We start from the raw sequence: 8375 nt of genomic DNA on the forward strand, positions 1-8375 counted from the left end.
CAAGCCCAGCAATGAATGTAAGGATCAGAAAATTTGACAGATATCCCCCTCCACGAATTCTCTTTTAAATGAAAAATAAATTTAAGAGCAATACCAAATGATTTTGACCAAGTTTGGAAAAGAAATGCACTTCTTTAGTTCTGTCTTCGCTGGCAAAATGATTGAAATTTGTGGTAAATGTTTGAATACCATTAAGAAAACCTAATTTGAAGATTCAGGCTCTCATTGTCTACTATATAATGTGCCCGCTCCTTGGCATAGCATTTAAAGTGTTCCATAGCGTACCACCAGGCTACTCTTCTATCTTTATCCTTGTCTATGAGACAAATGAAACTGCTTGTCATTCTCTACTTTTCCTAATTATGTTCTCTAGACCTGAAATCTTTTGCTGTCTTACCAGATCACTTTCTTTCTCACCTTTCATTAAAAACTCTCCTATTCAACACTCTCCAAATTTTGATGACTTTTCTTCCAACGCCTGTCTCAAACGCTATTTCCACCATAATAGTGTTTTGTTATTTTTCTTAAGGCACTTTTCATAATTTGCTTACTTTAACCTTGTAAAACTCCTGCTTATCCTTGTATTTGTCACTCTGCTTATTGTAGTGACTTGCACATGTCATGCAATCAGTAAATATTTGTTGAATTAAGTTGAATCACCCCCGCTGACAACTCCTATTTACGTAAGACATTGGGAAATTATTCAAATCACAGAATCATCTTGTTTGCATCGACAAAGGTAGTGTACCAGGCTCTCCCCATTATATTGCCTCATTAGGCCTCATTCACCAAACATGAGTTGAACACCTACTAATTGCAGCATGCTGTGTTACTCTGTCCTATAAACAGGACCATGTATAATTACATAATCATACATCAGGAAAAATATATAATTATGTGCATCTCACATATTCAAAATAACTTTCCAAAATAAAATAATTAGACTAACTTGTTATCAATTAAGTCTTGTCCAAATAAAGACTGAATATTCAGCTTTGTTCAATCTCTTGTAAATGCTGATAAAGAGAGTCAATCTTTCCACTTTAGAAAAACAATCATCACACATCTAACCCAGGCACTCGTTTGTTCAATAACTTTATCTACCAAAATTCATACATAAAGAAAAATGTGTTTCATCTCAGCACCTTGGTTGGTTTTCAAAGACACTTATTAGGATTTGGTTTCAGAGTCTCTGATTTTAGATAGATCTCTTAGGATTGGTTATAAGAGCTGAAAACTCAGAGGCAGCAAACAATTGTGGAAAATCTGTGAAGTAATGTTGTCCTTGCAACATTTTCCGGCCTACTTTTCAGGACCCATGGGATTCAGATAAGCACTAAGCATGTGTCCAAAAAAACACCACTGAGGTTTTTAAGCCACTGTCCATCCTTGGTATAACTTTTTTCATGAAAAATTAATGTAATAGAATACATTCTTTTTCCATGATTAAAACACTTAAGAGATCAGGGACTACCTGGGTGTGTGTGATCTGACAATTCACTGTTTTAATTTAAAATTTCCAGGCAGTATTACATTCATAAAATGACCGCACTATGATATGTAAGCCAAAAAGCATAAGAAGTGCATTATGGGTAAGGAGTTTATTTTTGTTATTCTTTTGAAATCTTCAGCTGGTATTAAAAACAGATCTTTTGAGCTAGAACAACAGTCGTACAGGTAGACTTCCTACTTTTTGAAAAGATCTGGTCTTTAGCTTATGGGAACCGAGCCGAAGCAGATGTGAAAAGTTCAACTAAAGGAAGAACAGATTAAACGCACTTTTGTGGTTGAAAAACCAAAACAGATGTTATTATTAAACCACAAAAACCTGGGTGCATTTAAGTAACACTAGGTGTCTGAATTTTACATTTGTATTTAAAATAATTAAGACATTTTAAAGCCAGAGAGGCTATTGTGTGCCATGAAACTCTTAATCTTCAAATCAAAAAGTTTGCATATTAAAAAACTCTCAGAAATATTGAGTATGTGCCATTGTGTTTGTCATCTGAAAATGAGAAAGAAAGCATCTGACAATTAAAAACAAAACCTTTTGGTGATGTTTACATTATTTTTTCAAAAGCATTCTGAAACCGTTCACTTATGTACTTTTGTTTTTTACATCTTTAGCTAGCAACCAACCCTGAAATGTCTAGATTACTGTTTATACAATGTAAATCTTAGAGAGATTAAGTCACAGAGTAGCATTAAGATGTTACCAGTATATGAATTCACAGGCCATTGGTCAACTAACTGGAATACTTCCCTACTCATGACAGCCTCTATCATGGGATACAAAGTGATGTAGGAAAGCAAATACAAATCAGAATTGTCCCACAAATTCATGCCTACACTTTGATATTTAATTTTGAGTTTCTGCATAAATTTTGTTCTAACAGGTCCTCTCTCTGCTTCAATCCAAAGAAGTTAAAAGTCCAAGTCAAAAGCTGTTGTCCTGTGAAAAATCCTATACTAGAGAAAAGCCAACAGAGAGAGAGGGGTTGGAAAAAGGAAAGGTAATACTGGTTTGTCTCATAGTTAGATGCCCCCAATCATTAATCAAGATATGTTCTACACACTGGGCCAAAAGGGATGTATTTAGATAAAATGGACATTAAGGATGTAATCTTTTACCTCTATTTGGAAAAATAAATGTTGCAAAATGTGGGATGATTTAGGAGAGAGCTGGGAGGATGCCAGGCTTCTATAGTATGTAGTCTTTGAATGTCGGATGTGGAAGAATTTTTATTAATTTTCCATTCCCATTGGAAGAATTCTCTTTTCCACCCTGGTTCTCAAATTGGAAAAGAAATGAGGGTGACTTATAAATTGTTTTGGATTTTTTTTTTCAAATCACACATGCTTTTTCTCTCTACATGCTCATTTCAAAAGCTCTCTGAGGTGATCCTGCCTCCCACCCTTGGTTCTCTCATTCTGCCACTCCTTCCTTGAGAACCCCAGCTTTTTAACATTCAAGGTAGGACTGACTACTTCTTCAGTTGATCACCCTAAGCTATTAATGATATGGCCAGACTGCTACAACCCCCATAATTTACACAAGACTTTGTATCACCATTTTGGTTACATGTTGAACTCATAATGTTTTAGATAAAATTTTGTTAATTAAAATGTGCTCTCATAATTTCATGTTTCTTTCACATTTTAAAAGTGTGACTACTAGAAAATCTAAAATGACATATTTGGCTTACATTTGTGGCTTGTATTATATTTCTGTTGGACACCTCTGCTGTATCTGGTAAAGAGAAAGATAGTGAGAGAAGTATGTGACTTCTAGGGGAAAATGATATAATGCATCACTTTACTCTGAGCCGTACTCCCCCATTGGTGGCAACAGTTTTTAATATGTATGGAAACCATTTAAAAACAAGTTAGGCAGTTAGCAATTCTTGGAAGAAATAATGAGCAAGATCCCAGAGCAAGCATCTTTCAGTTGGTTGGGCTAATCATGATGGAGAAGAGAGATGGCATTTCAGCAGGGATGCTGTGAGAGGAAACCCCTGCCGTGCACCAGCACTGTGTGTTGGGACTAGTTATCTATGGATGGAGTAAGCCACAGCCCCCAAGGAAGGTGGATTCTAGTTAAGACTTAGACGCGGATAATCCAGTGTATGTAGTTCTTTAGAGAAACTGTAAAAGGGAGAAACAAGAATACAGGGGAGGGGTGAAACTTTCTAACAAGTAGAAATAATTTATTAATGTTTAAATTTCATAAATATCCATTGAACCTCTTTTGAGATCTATTTAAGCCTTTTTTCTAGCAAGTGGGGAGGGAACAAGAGGGAAAATAAAAACCTCTCTCTATATCCGTGATGTTTGCATTTAAAAAAAAACAATAGAAAGATGGTAACAAGCAGACAAATTGTGTCAGGGTTTTTTTTTGTTTTTTTTTTTTTCTTTTTCTTTTTTTTTAAAGAAAATAGAACAAAAAGATAAAGAGTGAGGGTATGTTGATTTGGAAAAGGTGTTTAGGAACCCCTTTTTGAGGCAGTGACCATTAAGCACAGATCTGATGGAAGTGATAGAACAAGTCAAGCAGATAACTATGGAAGATATTCCTCGCAGGAGAGCAACCACTCAAAGCCCCTGAGGCAGGAGATTGCCCTGAGTGTGTCTGAGGAATAACAAGGGACCAGTGATGCTATAGAGCAGTGAGTGACTGAGAGAGTGCCAGGAAGTGAGGCTGCAGAGAGAATTGGGAATCTCTGACTTATCCTTGGAGATATCGGGTCTCCAAGGTAAGTGATAGCCTCTGTAGGGCTTTGAGCATAGTACTGATATTATCTGGCTATGTTTGAAAGGATCCCTCTGACATTTAAGTGAAAACCCAGATTCTAGGGAAGCCAGGGGGAAAAAGGACTGGTGAGGAAGGAAGCTGTTTGAATAGGCTTGGTGAAAGCTGCTCATAGTTTAGAGGGCTAGGAGTGGAGGTGGTTAGAAGTGGCTAAATTTAAAATAAAGGCGGTTCCTGACTTACCACTGTTTGACTTACAATTTACAAACTTTACAATGGTGTAAAAGTGATACACATTCAGTAGAAACAGTAGTTTTGAATTTTGATCTTTTCCCAGGCTAGAGAATGCAGTACTACACTCTCTTGTAAACCCACAGTTCCCAGTAAGCCATGTGATCACCAGGGTAACCAACTGATACTCTATAATGCAGAGATGCTCCTCAACTTACAGTGGGGTTAATCCCAATAAACCCATCCTAAGTTGAAAATATCATAAGTTGAAAATTCTTTTAATAAACCTAACCTACTGAGCATCATAGCTTAGCCTAGCCTACCTTAAATGTGCTCAGAACACTTATATTAGCCTACAGTTGGACAAAACCATCAAGCAACACAGTGCACGCTAGAGTATCTGTTATTTACCCTCGTGGCCATGTGGCTACGAGCTGTGGCCCCCTGTTGCTGCCCAGCATCATGACAGAGTATTGTACTACATTTTGCTAGTCCTGAAAAATATCAAAATTCAAAATTTAAAGTACAGTTTCTATTGAATGCCTATTGCTTTTGTACCATCATAAAATTGAAAAATCATGAGAGAAACCATTATAAGTCATGGACCATCTCTACTGCCAGATGATTTTGCCCAACTATAGGCTAATGTAAGGTTCTGAGCACTTTTAAGGTAGGATAGGCTAAGCTATGATAGTTTAGGTATACTAGGTACATTGTTGACTTACAATATTTTCAACTTAAGATGGACATCAAGACGTAACCCCACTGTAAGTCAGGAAGCATCTGTATTTCATGAATTTGAGCCAAAGGCTTTTCTTAATGGATTGCATTTATAGACGAGGGAATGAAAATAAGAATAACCCCCCAAATTTGGGCCTCTATAGCTGTAAAAATGGAATCACCATTTATGAAGGCAGCGAAATATGTACTAATAATAAACCAAAGACATATATTGTAAATCACAGGGTATTTGCTAAAGGGATAGCTAAAGAATGAATAGCTAACAAGTTAATAAAGGATAATACAGAATGATGAAAAATATTTGATTAATCAAAAAGAAAAAGCAAAAAAAGTGAGAAAAAGTCTAAAACAGGTGGATTAAATATAATAGAAAACAATATGGTACAGATTTAAATCCAAATATATGCAATTCCTTTAAATGGACAAAATACTGCATTTTAAAAATCTAAGCTGACAGAATGACTTCAAAACATAAATTGAGAAGGAAACTGTGGAGTAGGAACAGGTATGGATGAATGAAAATGAGTGTTCAGTTTGGAATATAGTAAGTGGAGAGGATTCCCTGACTGCTGAATATTGAATTCTGGAGTTCAAGAGTGCGGTCAAGGTTAAAATGTCAATTTGAATCCCCAGAATTTCTAAAGAGTTAAGAGTCAACCTCTCAAATTTGTGTTTGTGTTTAGATAAACAGTTACTCTCTCAAATTTGTGTTTAGATAAACAGTGACTAGGTGACAAGTTAAATAACTATTTGGAAGACATGTTTTAAAACATTACTATTACTTGTATTAGCAAACTTGTACAGTTTCTTTCATTTTAAGGTTCTGTAAACGATCAAATAAGTATTTCACTGAGAGAATTCAGACCAGTTGGTGACTCCAGTTGTTGCCAAATTTATAGTCTATCATTATAAGATGAGTCCATGATCCTTCCTGGTGAACTATTTCATTTCTCCACAATAAAAAGTTCTTTATTTTGTTTCATGTAAATCGTATGAAACAACTCTAAAGCCTGCGATCCTTCAGCTCCTTTCAAGGGGCTCCAAATTGCCCTCAGACTCATTCATTTACTTTACTAAATGCCACTGAGACAGTCACTGATAAATTTTATTTTGTTAAGATTTTACTTTTGTTAAAAGTATTTTAAGAGTTTTAAATATATAATATATAAATATATAGTGTGTGTTTGTGTGTGAATAAATAAGGGGATTCAAATTTTTTAATCCCTGCCTTTTGTTTCTCCTTGATCACCATCTTTCTAAATGTATCATTAAAAATAAAACGCGAAAATACTTTCCTACTGTGAAGTTGTTTTTGGTTAGCATATGGATTATTATTATTATTCTAACATAGAATTTTCACCCCTATAGCTCTTGCTTTTTAATTCATATCCAACAGGTAGTCTTTAAAAAAAAATATGTAGGCATTTGCCACTCTGAATGAACTAATATTTCAGACCTAATTCTGCAACTTTTTACTTGGCTCTACTGAATGTCTTCTTCATTTGCAGCCACAATTCTAGATTGTTGAGATGTTTGTATATTGACTCTATATTCTGAAACAATAGCTTTATGTTATGAAAAATAAATATGCTTTCTTCTACATCTCTTAATCCAAGCCATTTACAAAAACTCTGTGCAGAAATAAGAGAACAGAAGCCCACATCATACCATATCAAGTATACTTCTTCTCTAGTACACATTGATCAAATGACTCTAGGTGCATTTCATTAGAGATACATTTATCTTACATGAATCACATCATGTATTCTCTGCAAATAGGAACTAGGAGAATTGAAAGAGGTAGAGAATAGGAGAGGTCACTGTAAATAATAGAGGCTATTCTTCCCTACATTCTGTTCAATTGATGTTTACCTTGTGACTTGGTTCTCATGAAATTACTATTTTTATGTAGTTCTTAGTTTGATCATTTTGTCAAGCTGAGTGTGATTCTAGTTAAAAATTTTTTTGATATGCAATATAGCTCATAAACATGAGCCAAACTACTTCATATAATGCTCAATCAAAGAAAAAAATGATTAGTTTCATAGCTGGAGGACAAACTGCCTGTATTGTTCTTATTAGAACACATTAAAAACAATTTCAAGGGCAAATTTGACTGCACATTACTACTATGCTACAAATAAGATATGAAACCTTTAAGATAATGACTTGTCTTAACTGTCCCATAATTTAACCATCAATGTCTATCTTATCAATAAAGATAGGATGTGTAGTTTCTGATGGGAATCAAGAAACATTATTTTGCTTTTTCTTAATCTCCCAAACTAGAAACATTCCTTTAAAATGAAGTTAGTGAAATGTTACTTGTTATCTGTAGTAATAAATAACCTATCCTTTTCTTTTTCTATGTGATCACAAATTTTATTTTGTAACCCATCTATCTTTTAACATATTCTAGAATTCCCTTAACATTGTGTAGATTTTCCCACATTCAGATATTCTCGCTTGAATTCAGGGGGCAATAATAGATGCTCCTATAGATAGATAAAGTGTAGTTTTAGTTCTCATCCTGCAAAGTGCTTAGCACCAGTCTTTTCAATTTCTGCTCCTGTAGCTTCTCCTCTTCATAAACCAAATTTCATAGTGCCTTCAAGGCCCAGGGAAAGATTCAGCATTTTCGTAACATTTTCTCCGAATAGTAATGCCCTATGGTAAGAATTTCCTCTCACAATGTACTCATCACATGTAAAATAATCATTCACTATTAAAACAAATATCGTCTTATAATTGTTTCTGTATTTATTCAATACATATGCACTGAACATTTACTATAATCCAAGCATGGTAGGTACTGTGATAGAACAGTAGCAGAATAAACTCTCTTACAGTCTAATTATAATGGTAGTACATTTAAAATGTATCCACAATCAAGTAAAGTGTGGTTTATTATAGAGAAGGCCTGGATTCCATGAGAGTATGCATATTGTTTTCTTTGATTCTACATTGGAATCGCCCCAATACCTCTTAAAACACACCAGTGCCTTGGACTAATGTCCATATTCTTATTTACTTGGTGTAGAACAGACCTGAGACATGAGTATGATGAAAGTGCCCTAGGTAATTCTAATGTTCAGCTAGAGTTGAGAGCTACTGGGCCTCACTTCTGCTAAAGCCTGCTGCAGAGCCTTAGTTT

This window comes from Macaca mulatta, chromosome 12 (genome assembly GCF_049350105.2).
Source record: "Macaca mulatta isolate MMU2019108-1 chromosome 12, T2T-MMU8v2.0, whole genome shotgun sequence".
Lineage (NCBI taxonomy): Eukaryota > Metazoa > Chordata > Mammalia > Primates > Cercopithecidae > Macaca > Macaca mulatta.